The 13,065-nt window shown below is 50.5% G+C and overlaps 1 protein-coding gene across 3 annotated transcripts in view; it reads right to left on the bottom strand.

The window, feature by feature from the left end:
* The window catches only part of CASZ1 (castor zinc finger 1), a 265,669-nt gene that overhangs the window by 207,478 nt on the left and 45,126 nt on the right, over nucleotides 1-13,065 (bottom strand). The window lies entirely within an intron of this gene.

The following is a 13,065-nucleotide window of genomic DNA, read 5'->3' as shown; positions in this document are numbered from 1 at the left end:
AGTAAGAAACCGGTCCCTATCAGTACAGCCAGGTGCGCGCACCCCCTGCCCTCTGATCCGTGGCTCTGCTGACCGACAGACACACGGCGCACACACTCAAAACTGTGCCCTAGCCACAATGACACTCAAACACACACTGCAAACTCCCCCTTCTAGTTAATTAGCTCTCCATTTTGTACTAGACACAGCCAGATGGTTATGCAGGAAAGACCATCCTGCAGTCCCTTGGGGCCAAATCTCTTCTCACTCTTTCCCTTCCAGACTGCAGTCTCTTTGCAGCCCCTCTCCCCCAGCCCCAATTGCAGAGTCTGCAGGTTGGAAAGGAAGGGAGAGAACACCAAAGAGACTTTGACTGAACCCTGATTAGGAAGTTCAAGGCAATTGCCGTGGTCTGGAGCCGGAATATGAATATAGAAGATGACACCAAATCCTGCACTGGTTACAATCTGGGTCCCACTGTCTCTCCCTCCAACCTCTGCCACTTTCAGGAAAGGTCCAGGCAGGGAGGGAGCCTAGGTCCACGGCAGAGACTGCTCATCCCTCTAAAACCAGGAACCTTGGAGGATACAAGCCAACAGGTGGCTAAAACCAGGGAGTCCACACATCTTCTGGATATGAAGGTCCTGTGCGTGGTCGCGTCGCATGCAAGACTATGACTGCGTGATGCATGTCAGGAGCCCGTCAGCATGCACGAGTGTCTGCATGTGTTGTCTGTGGAGTATGAGAGAAAGAACGAGTTGTGTGCCAGATCATACACGTAGTGTATGTGTAAGACTGGGCACATGGGGAGCGTGGCATGATTGTGCAAGCTGGATGAGACTGCATTGAGTCCAAGCAAATGAGAGAATGCCTGTGTGTGCTGGGTGAGTGACAGGAAGTGGGCATGGGATGGAATAAGAGACTGTAAAAGGTGTTATGTAGCACATGAGATGCCAGTGTGTCATGCACCTGTGTGAGTGAGCATGCCAGAGCACTCCCATGTGTGTCTGTGGTGTGCGTGTGAGCAGGCTTGTGTTGTGAGCATGGGGATGAATGTGTACAAGGGTATTGTGCTTGAAGGGAAGAGACCAAGCTTGGAGAAGTGGCTTGAGGGGCTGGGGGAGCCAAACTCCAAAGTTATCCAAGGTTCTAAGGAAATAAATATATTGCTGGAAGGAGGAAACAGAAGAGCAGTAAAGGAGCCTTTGTATTTGGGGGGAAGTGGAGTCATTTAGCAGAATGAAGGAATGGGGGGAGGGAAACAAAAACAAAAAATAATAATTAACTGATTGACAACCTGACCAGAAAAGCCACATTTCTAAAATTCTTAATCCCCAGAATAAACATGTGTGGAGAAGGGAGGACAGGGCCGGCTGTTTTCAGAGCTCACTGCGGCGAGCCGGAGAGTTCTTATGGGCAGCGGAGAAGAAGCAGTGCAAAATCAAATAGAGATGGGCACCTCGGTCTTAAATTTCACTGGATTTTTGCTTTCATGCTCCCTGTTATGCTGCTGTTTGCAGAGTCTACAGCCATCCTGATAGAGGAGCTATGAGATATTGAACTGATATTTGAAAGATACCCACCCCCCCCATTCCCAATCAGCTGTCTTAGTTTGGGTCAAGCTGTGCTCTACTGTACTGGTCCCAAGCTTGATTTACCTGCCCCCTCTCACCTGTTCCTGTCTCCCCCAAACAGTCTTTCAATCTCTTCCAGAATGGAAGGGGTTAAATAGCTGGCTTGAGTTGTAAGAGGCGTTTAAGGAAGGGACTGAATTTGCACGCGGTGCTCCCTGTTTATTAATAAGCTATTTATCACTGGTGTTGCTTTTAATACCATTTTGGCTTAATGTCGTTAATGAAATATAAATACCCGCACTAATGATGTTGGTCAGGAGGCAGTGTGGGCAATTGGCAGCTTCGCAGAAGGGAGGCCAAACCACGGCTGTGTGTGTGTGTAAGAGGTGGTGGCGGCGCAACTGCCAGCCCAGCCTTCGGAAAAGTCTTCCCATACGCTCCCACCACAAGACGCTGCCCCAACATAGTGGGATGAGCAGCCGGAGGGGGGACTTGAAGCAGGGAGGTCCTACTGGCTTTAGCTTGGACATGGTACTCAGCCCCCTGCTGCAGCCATGAAGGATGCTCAGATCCCAGAAACTTAAGTGCACGCTTGGGGGAAGTCAGCAAAGCTATCTCCATCTCCATCTGTGCCATGGAAGGAGCAATCTTCAGACTCCATGCATAAGCCCTGCAGGATGGCTCCCCCTGGCACCAAGGCACCTTCAGCGCTGGACAACCACTAAGCTACCTACCACTCATCTCCCAGGCTGGCAAAGGGAGCCTCAAACTGGGCTCACATCCCCACTGGGCTTCCGTAAGACAGGTGGGGTTTGTTAGAACTTCTTAGGCCCACAAGTGCCTTCAGAGATGGGGTGTCACTTACAACTACAGCTGCTAGGGCGGCACGAGCCTAACTCAGATCAGGATGGGATGCCTGCCAGCCCTGCAGGAGCAATGCTGAGAGCTGGGCCTTTGGCAAGGACTCCAAGCCTTCTCCTGAGTCCCCCGCGGAGAAGAAGGGCTTTTCACTGTCTGATCCAGGTTCAGTGCCCTCCTGCACTAGCTTATGTCTGTCACCCTCATGAGGGGAAGAGACTTCGGGTCCCCTTGGAAAGGCTTAGGAAAATGCCACCCTGTATTATTATTTGCATCACAGAAGAGCCAACTGACTTGGCCACCATGCCAACAGTGAGAGAGGGCCCCTGCCTCAAACAGCTTACAAGACCAGACAAAAAGATCGGGAGGGGAAACTGAGGCAGGAAGCGGCAAAGTGACTTGCTCATGAAGCAGTGAGAGCTGGGAATAGACTCCAGGTCTCTTGATTCCCAGGCTACTGCCTCATCCATTAGGTCAGGCTGCATCTCAGCCTGGGTTGTTCTCCTAACAGCTACAATAAAAGACATGACCAAAAAGGCCCTTCTGAACCCCCAGTAAATCCCAGTCCTCTCCGAGTCCCAGGAGCAGCATGAAGCTGGAGGAGGCTCATAACCAGGTAGCTGCCTGAAGTACCTTCAGATCCTGCAAGGGGTGAGCTTATGGGAGAAGCAACACTTAGCGCTTCCCATCTTCATAGCGTTTTTCAGACATTAACTACCTGATCCCCTGCTCCAGGTGGACCCACACTGTTATCCTCGTTATACAGATGGGGAAAGCAGAGAGCTTGAGGGCCTCATCTGCAGAGATATTGAACACCTACAGCTCCCAACTGACATCAGCAGGCATTAGGGGGTGCCCAGCCCCCCTGAAAATCAAGTCGGAAGTGACTAGCCCAATGCCACAGAGAGAGTCAGTGTCAGAGCCAGGATCAGCACCCAGGCGCCCCTGATCCCAGCCAAGTGGGGTTAATCAGCAGAAAGAGAAGCCTCACAAAAAGCAGGTGGGTTTCATACTTGGAGATCTGTAGGATCTGCACAATGACAGGTGTGTAACGAACCAGTGCAGCTGCATGACCTGACTGGTCGAACCTTCTCCCCCACCCTCTGATGTCACACACCCTATGCTGAAGCGGAGGTTGGAAGCTCTTCAGGGCTCAAACTGGGCTCACATCCCCACTGGGCTTCTGTAAGACAGGTGTGGTTTGTTAGAACTTCTTAGGCCCACAGGTGCCTTCAGAGATGGGGTGCCACTTTGTCTGCACAGTACCGGCAAAAGACCAGCACCGGACCAGGGGCTCTCAACTTTTTCCATACCAAGACTCTTCTCCCACTTAGCAATATGGGAGGGGTAGGGGGAGCTGTGAGGTCCAATGCTCCCAGCATTGTGCCACCCCTGTGCAGTAGGGACTGACTAGGCAGTCCGGTGAGCAGTCAGTCCTCTGGTGGCTGTTCATCTCCCCTGCTGGGAGCCGGCATGGATTTCCATGGAAGGAACGGCCACAGAGGGGAGAAACATAGGAGCTGGCAGGTCACCAGCAGCATTGCTGGAATAGGAGCCTATTAGCTAAGGAAGGTTAGAACCCTATTATTATGGGGTGGGGGTGCTGCTCATGCAGAATGAGCCATCCTGTCATCCACAACCTCCTTGCATGCCACATGGGCTTTAGTGGCTTCCTGCAGCCCCCCAACTTCAATGATCACCTCACCCAAAGGGGGGCGGGGGTCCTGGGCTCCCCTCTCTGCCCCTGCTCCAGGGCGAAAGGAGAGGGAAGAGGGGGATTTGCTGCTCATAAAAGCTGAGCGCTCGCTCACTTGCAAGCATTAAACTTGGGACAGAGCAGGTGTCATTTATTTTGCCACTGCCTCCTTCCTCTCTCCCCACTAGCCAGACCCAGCAGGGAGGAAGATGAAACTGGGCTGCAACTGGGAATCCTCCCAGCCTGCTGTCAGCCCCCATTAGGAGCAGCGTAATAAATTAATCCTGCTCCTTTAAGACGTTATCTTTTAATTTGGTGCTCCCCCCTCCCCTAACTGATTTATTAGTTTACATCTCATAAATCACAACCCTTCTCGTCCCCTTCACCCTCCCAGATGCCATAAATCCCCATCAGGGCCTCGTCACCCTGCTGCAAGCAGTGCAGTCCTCTGCTCCCCCCCCCACCCGCCCCAGTCACCTCTCAGTCCCCAGGGAGCGCAGGGCTCATTTGCCGGGGGTTTGGCCTAGCTCGTCTCAGCAGCTAATCCCTTGGGTGGCTCCTGTCAGATTATTAATTAGCTAAAGCGGATCGGCCCTGGAACAACATGCGGTCGGACTTCAGATAAAACAGGACAGCAGAAGCTTGGCATGTGGCTGTTTAAAGTGATAACATCCCTTTTCCTCTCTTGCCTTCTCAAAGCGGGAGGTGTGAAGCTTTCACAGCTGCTTGCATTCCCCCCCCACAAACCCTGGCACAGGATGCAGGGATGTACGGCATGAATGAGCATGAGCATGCATGTCAATGGACATATGAAAGTGTGATTCACTTGCAGAGGTGGAAAGAGGAATGGCAAGTGTCATTTCTCCCTTCACAGTTGAACGTTTTCATTTCTTCCAGCAGTTTGAAAGTCTTCAAAACCCCATGTGGTCTGAGGGCACATGGCACTGGGGCACTCACTCTCTTCTCCCCCATTGACCCTCCTTACTGTCCCTTGCCAGCAAAAGTTTGATTTACACATGAGAAGTGAGGAACATAATTAAGAGGCAATACAGTCTAGTGGTTAGGGCAGACCACTGCAAGAAAGGAGACCTGGGTTCTGTTCCCAAACTATGCATGAACATGTCACTCCCCACTTCAATGTGCCTCAGTTTCCCCATGCATAAAACGGGCGTCTTAGGCCAGAGAAAGCCATTCCTCCTGTTTAGCATGTGCCCCTTCCCCAAAAAGACTGAACCCCACAGCCATTAGTGTCCTAGGACCAGCAGTCGTGCTGAGAGGGGCCTTAGTTGTGCTACAAATTGGAAATTGTGCCAGCTAGAAAGCCTTTGCGCAACTGCTGCTGTGGACTGGCTCTCCCAGGTTGGATTGCTTTGATTCAAACCGGTGAGGTTGAAATATCAAGTCACAACAGTGCTAAACTTCATTACCAGCTCTTACCACAGATTACTTAATAAAAAACCAGGCTGCTCTAATTGCCTTTCCCCAGTAACACTTCTGGAGGAGAAAACGCTGATTAATTTGAAGAGGCACATTCTCGACCCCTCCAACTCAGGCCTATGAACCAGACCCCCTTCCCACACCCCTTGTCCAGAGGGGCAGCCTGTAGAGAGCAGCAAATCCACAGGGCTCCAGCAAAGAAAAGAACAGAGGGACTTAGAGGAACAGATGGGAGCAATGAAGTGAGGCAAACAAGGGAAAGAAAAATCTCATTTGGTTTCCAGTGAGCCCATAAAAAGTGGCCCAGGGGAAGACACGGGAAGGTTAAAACAGGGGAGCCACAAGTTGATGGGTTTGACCACATAGCATAGTGTACTGTACGGACAGCCTAGACAGCGAGACAGCGCCCATGGGCCGCTGGGAGTTGGCACCAGCAAGTGGGGCCCAGTGGCAGGGATCCTGCCACCCCACACGGAAAGGGGCTTCAGAAACTTTCCTAGAGGGAAGCTTGACAACATCCATCTGCTCGCTTTCCCTCCTGGGTCATTTTCATCTCCCCTCAGGGCTGAGCATGGAGGAGTTGGGAGAGGCTGAGGCAGCTCTGCAAACACCTGAGTTTTCAGAATGGTGGCCAAAAGGTAGTGGCTCAACGGTTCCAAGTTCGGACCTTCCCCATGTCTGAGGGTGTTTAGACCTTGGATGCTTGTTCACAGGCCCATCCCTGGGTCTAGTAATTCCATGGAAAAGAATCTAAGCCAGCCCTTTCCCCAAGCTAGGTCTCCCCCTCCCCTGACCCCCATAGGCAGGAATGCTGTGGGGTCAGCGCCCTCAGCCCCAGTGCAAAGGAAAGGAAGCACTTCTCATCACTCAGTGGCTGCCTCCTAGTAGTAGCAGCACTGACAGTCCCCTCCCCAGGGATTCCCTGCAAGGCCTCTTGGCTGGGAGAGTGGGGGTTCAGCCAGGAAGTCTCCTGTTTAGGGGGAAAGGGAGAGGACAGTAAGGCCTCAGAGGACACCAGGCAATGGCCCCTTACCTTCCTAATGCACACATGGTCGCGCGCATAAACGAGGCTATGGTCAAGCCACATCATTTGGGGAGGGGCAAAGGAGGTCATTACTGCTACAGAAGAGGATGCCAGAAGAGCTGTTCCTACACCCCAACTTTTCACCCTGTTGGGACCCAAACACAGCATCTCCCTGCTCTACCATCAACCACTGCAAGGGCCTGGGATGCTCAGCTACCAATTCATCAAAGACATCAGAGCTGGCAAAGACCCTTACGAAGCCTGGCCAGGAGAGGGTTCTCCCCTGCAGTCTATGCTCTACACCACTCCATTCAGTTCCAAATGGCTCCAGGTAAAGATAATCCTGGACCAAACCATTCCCCAACTTTAGGGCTCTCACTAGTCCCAAGGAGAGAGGCTTCTACTGTGTCCTTGGGGAGTCCGTTCACCAGGCCAGCCAAGCTTACTGGCATGATATTCAGTTGCCAACTCCCAGGAGTCTAACAACGGTTACTGTTATTCTTAAAACCCCAGCTCCCCAGCAGTAGCCGACTACCTGAGACCTTCGGTTTTCATTTTGTAAAAAAGTACATTCCCAGCCCTCGTGCTTGTAGGGAAAAGCCTAAAAATGTGACCTATGTGCACCCTACAGGCAGAGACCAGACTGTGAATAAAAAGAATCCCAAATTTATTATTTCTTGACATCTCTTGATTTTTAAGCCAAATCTCATGATTATGGGGGCCCAACTTGTGATTTTTGAACTCTTGGTGTTAGCAATACTGTTTGCTAACCTTACTTCTGACCTCTCCCCATTTCTCTGGGATTTAAAGCGATAGGACACACAATAATCAATTCAACAAGAATCACAACAAATAGGTTGGGTCAGACTTTCAGTTTAGCAGGTGCAAACTGGCATAGCACCATTGCATAAAAAAGATTTACACTGTCGGATGACCTGGCATATTTTTAAAGTTACTTTAACTAATAAGCCAGTGGAACTAACTCCCCCTCCCCCACAAAAAAAGAAGAACAAACCCCCTAGAATTAAAATGTAAAGTTAGTAGACAAAGACATTATGTCCAAACAGCTTTAGCATGTTCAATCCAACTAGTAAAATAAGCCCCACCTCCAGTGCCATCCCGCAGACTGATTCGATGCCTGTGGTCGGAGCCTTAGAGCTGGAATGTACCCCACAGAGGAATGCATCAGAAGGGGTCACGTTTACTTTACTTTATTTGCTCATTTTTTAAATTTTTGGTTTTATCAATAGATTCCTTGGAACCACATTTTTTACAGTGTTATGTCTGGAAATTCATTTGCATACTTAGCACTGGTTGGTCCAAATGCCTTTCAAACCCTTTTTTTCTGGCAAACTCCAGGTCAGTGGCTTTGGACTATGTTCTAGCCAATCAGATCATGCTATGCAAATGAGCTGAGGTATAACCCTGCTGATGACTTTTGGATCTCTCTGATTGCCCTAGACCAGAGATGAAAGTGAGCCTAAGGTTAGCAAGACCCTGTACTGCAGACTTCAAGGCTTTTATTAAGCTTTGCTTCTATTTATTCTTCTAATAAAGGTGCAGTAACCTGTTAGCACATGTGGCTGTTTATTACAGTAGAAAGCACTAGCCTTGGATTTATTAAGATCAGAGAGGAAGCACAATCTAGTGGCTAAAAGATCTCAGTTCTCCTCCCAACTCTGCTACTGACTCATTATTAGCATAAAATCAGGTTTGTTACATCACTAATGTTTAAGTAAATAAACTAACACTTATCACTGTTGTTTATTTTGAAAGCCCTCAGTGCACAAAACACACAATTAATGTTCATAGGTTACATGTATGTGGGAAGGAAAGATTCTGCAGTTGGAGATAAAAGTTCCTGAACAAGGTTTCCCTAAAGGTACCAAGGGTGAAATCCTAGTCCCACTGAAGTCAATGGGAATTTTGCTATGGACTTCACTAGGGTCAGGATTTCACACCAGCTCTCTAACTGAGTGCAGGCTAGAGTGGTTAAGGTGAAGGATGAGGAGTCAAGATGTTGTGGACTCTGATCTTAATGGGTGTGTCTACACTGCAATAAAAAACCCACAGCATGGAGACTCAGAGCCTGGGTCAGCTGAATCGGGCTCGTGGGGGTTGGTCTGCACGGCTAAAAACAGCAGAGTAGATGTTCAGGCTTGGGCTGGAGCCCGGAATCTGAGGCCCTGTGAGGGCCTGCGTGTGCAGGCGCACGTTGGTGCTTCCACTGGGTTCTAGCAGACCTACTCCCACCTAACAGATCTCTGCATTCAGGGATGAAGGAGCAGCTCTTAGAGCCCACCTATTTTCTGCCTGCAAAGCCCTTTTCCAGTAAAACTTTTTCCCATGGGGCAGTGGGCTCCCATCAGGCAGGTGACAGTCCAGAGACACAACTGGCTGCATGCGTGATGCCAATGGGCTGGTTGGAACAGCAGGCAGGTTTAAAGGGAGTTGGCCTGTGCTTATCATGGGGTTCACTCCATAATCGCTCTGTGCCATTTGAGAGGTGGCTGTCCCCTCCCCCCACCCTGGGAATACCTCTGAGCCCCTCTGATCCACTTAGGTCGCCAATAAGGGACAGATCCTCAAAGTGACACCAAGCACCTACATCTCTCAGTATCATTGGGAATAAGGGGTGCCCAGGACCTCTCAGTTTTGGGCCCCAGTCCTGGTCCGAGACCAGATATGGCAGGACTAATTATCAGGCCTGCTGAACGCACTATCTTCTTTCCCCTCCTTTGACTTCCTCCCATTCAGCCTTCCACAGCCGCCAACCAAACATCTGATCGAAGGCCTGCGGGAGGGAGTTAGAACTGTCCAGTCTGGTTATGAGTGAAGGTCATTGATCTAGTGCAGACCAGGGATGCGGAAAGCAGGGGAGGGAGGAAAAAACCCTCCGAGAGCGAGCACGTGCGAGCACAGCGAAAGGCAGTGGAAGTGGCTGAAACACGGTTTCACACTCTGAGACCCAAGGGCTGTTGTCAACCCGTCCTTCATGCTCGCATCTTGTCACACTAGAGGTCAGGTCTCCCAAGCGTTCCTGGAGAGCTGAGCCAGTCCATATGGCAGACAATATGTTAACAATATGGATCTGCTGCTCGTCAGGGTCTGAGCAGATGGATGTGACAACACTGCTCTTATCCCAGACAGACTTTTAACATCCTCTCTTTCCACTGCTTTGCCATACCGGAAGGGTTCTGTTGGGTTCAGCCGGGCCAGGCCATAGGGCCAGGTGTCAGAGCACCCACTCAAGCAAAGCTTGGCCTGCTTTGTTCAGAAGGTTTTGGGCTCAGACCCATCCAGAATAACCCGCCCAGGAGCCAGGCTAAATCTTTGGTCCAATCAGAGCTTGCTTTAAAGGGCATGGTGAATCTGATTAGCCTGGTACCTAGTGCGATCAACAGGGCTGGTACGTTGGGATCACATCACTTCATTCTGGGGGTGAGGCACTAAGATACAAACCAATTAGCTTTGTGAGGGCTCTACCGCTCCCAATATTGGCAGGGATACTGCAGCCTAGCTGGGTACGTCATAGCATGTTACCAGTAAAGACGGAACATAATAGCTTCTTACTGGTGAGTCCTGGTTATTATAACACAGGTCGGTACATTACAGCAGATACCGGATAGCCCCAGTAGGGAGGTTATAGCATGTTATTAGTAGATACTGTATGCTTGAGTCAATAGACATGTTATAGCATTTACCTGGAGGCACTGTCCAGACTGGGAAAATTTCACTGATCCCAGGCAAGTAATGCGTATATATTATATACATTTATTTCAAATGGGCAAATCAACCTCATTCAGAGTCCTGTCTGGCAAAAGCAGGGGAGTCGATTTCATATCCAGGCTGGTAAATTTCCACAATGATTTTGCCAGACAACCTTTACATTCCCAGCCAGCTCAGAATCTGGGGCAGGTCCTGTGAAAGGTCCATTGTGGTGGGTCAGGGTCTGACCCTATCATAGGCAGAGGTCCCATTAGATTTCATTGGGAGGAGGTTGTTCAGTGGCCCCCACTGCCCCAGTAAAGGGGAGCTGTCAACTTTGCTTAAGCCCCAAATTTAGGTGTCACTTGCGGTGGCGAGGGGGTTGTTGGTGTTTCCATTAGTTTTTTGTGTGTTTATCTGAACGTTCCTCTCCATTGCTGGAAACCCAAACTGCAGTCATTGTGCGGGCAGAACTCCCCCATGTGCTCTAGGGCTTGACAGCCTGAAACTGAGCATAAACAGAAAGTGAAACAGACCAGCTATAGCCAGGGGCTGAGGGATGGGTGCCAGGGAGTCAACAAACAGCATCCGTAGTCCAAAGTAAACTGAGCTTGCTTTGAAAATGGGAGAAATAAAATGTGCTCTGGAGCTGAGGCTTGGAACAAGGGGGTTTCCAGTCCAGAGCAAGAGGGATCAAAAACCCACATTTCTGAAAGGCTAACAGGCAGCCCCTTTCACTCCGGAGATTCTAATAATTATGGGGGAACAACGGAGAACTGCTATGGGTTGGCACAGCCAGGGTGGATGCCCTTGGGGCCTGATCCAAAGGAAATTGGAGTCAATAGAAAGACTTGTATTGTCTTCAATGAGCTTTGGATCCAGCCCTTGGAAAACAGAACCTGAAGGGCAATCAGTGCTGTGCAAAGTGTCCAGCAGGAGAAGACAAAGCTCAGAAGAGGCTGCTGATCTGAGAGAACCCCGACCAAGGGCCAAAGCACTTTCCTGCTACACCAGCCTCTTCCTTTTGGAGTCAGTGCTCACCTCTGGCTGCAGAATTTGACCTGGAGCCTTGGAAGCTGCTTCCTCAGATGAGCTGTCCTGTGCCGCTGGGTCTGGATTTTGGCAGAAGCAAAGGTCTCTCTCTCCTACACACACTCAGCCTTTTATACAGTTTCTAGCCTATTCCCTTCCTGCTCTGGATCTGTGCCATCCCTGGGATGGTCTATACCTAGATGGAGCCCATGTGCGTTCATGCTACCAGGTGCTCACATGTGTATCATCTTCATTCTTCTCCAACTATCCTAAAAGATGATCCTCAGAGGCACCATACAGTCCTCTGCCATACTGTGATGCCCTGTAGCTGTCATTATATGCCAGGGCCTTCCAATTTGCCATGCCCCGTAAGTCTATCTGCAGCTCCTGCAGGATGAGCTGTGCCTGTTAATACAGAGCCAAATCCTGCATAATTATTCCCTATTGTCCCACATGATCATTTCTGATTTCCCTCTCCCCTCTGACAGGATGTGTCTGTTCACCAGTTACAGAGCAGAGACCACTGAGTAGCCTGCTCTCAGCTCTCACCGGGGTGGGGAACACACATGGCTGGGGCCCCACGGAGCTTGTACATTTGTGGAGCCAGACGCTGGGAGGAGTGGCTGGAGATTCAGCTGCCACAACCAAGTCCCAGTATTTGCATCTGATTTGGGAAGCCCACAAGGCTCCCTTATCCCAATGCCCCACCTAACACCTCTACTCCTTCAGCCCTGACAGCAGCAAGGCCTGGAAATTTCGCCAACAGGCCGGGGCCTTGAATGGCAAGACCTGTTGACTCTTGGACTCAAGGGATTGCCATGGCTCTAACCGGGTGCACAGATGCCAGAGTGCTTGGAACCTTCTCCCCAGGGATAAAGCCTGGAGAACCCTCTAGGTAAACCGCTCAAAATCAGCCACATGGAATTAGCCATGTCAGGTACTGGGCAAGTTTTAGTGCCGGAACAGTGGGGAGGCACTGGTACAAGAAGAGAACACTGATGCATCAACCTCCTGACCTGCAGCATCTTTGTCCTAAAGGGTCTAGCTCAGGTGCTCATCACCGGAGCAGCTGAGTACCTGACATTCAGCACCCCTGGGAGATAGGGAAGCATTGCTACTGCTATTTAAAAATAGTAACGCCAGTGAAACAGAGGCATGGAGAACATAAATAACTCTCCCTCCCTCCCCCCCACGCTGCACAGGAAATCTGCATCAGAGCTCGGGCTTGAATGCTGATCCCCCAAGGTCCAGGCTAGTGTCTCAATCTCAAGACCATCCTTCCTCATGCTGTGCCAGTCCAGTGGTGCCCTCTTGGCTCTTCTGCTGCACCCTCCCCTCCCCAACTCTTCTGTCCTACAGCCTCCTCTGACTCACAGTAGCCCTGGATACTGGCAGAGCAGTATTTCATTGGAGGCCTACAGGCAACGTGACCTAGGGTCTCCAGAGTGATGTGACAATGCATAAATCCACTGAGCCCCTCTAAGACTGAGCATCATTCAAATGTTTTTCACTATTCTCCCCTCTCAGTGCTGCCATTAGGGTGGCAACAACTCAGGGACGTAAACTCTGGCAAAATCATCCCCACAGAGTAGCCACTACCCACACCTCCTCCCATCAGCAGCAAATCCAATGTGGCAGCCCCTTCCACTTCCCTTCTGAGTCCTGGCCATCATCAGAGAGACAAGTATTATCTCACTGCCAGTGGCAGGTGCTACATATGTCCTCTCCTGGGCCACACTGCACCAGTCCTGTTTTCG

The sequence above is a fragment of the Dermochelys coriacea genome, chromosome 18 (assembly GCF_009764565.3).
Source record: "Dermochelys coriacea isolate rDerCor1 chromosome 18, rDerCor1.pri.v4, whole genome shotgun sequence".
Classification (NCBI taxonomy): Eukaryota; Metazoa; Chordata; order Testudines; family Dermochelyidae; genus Dermochelys; species Dermochelys coriacea.
The sequence above is the reverse complement of the archived record's forward strand: the minus strand, read 5'-3'. Positions and strand labels throughout refer to the sequence as shown.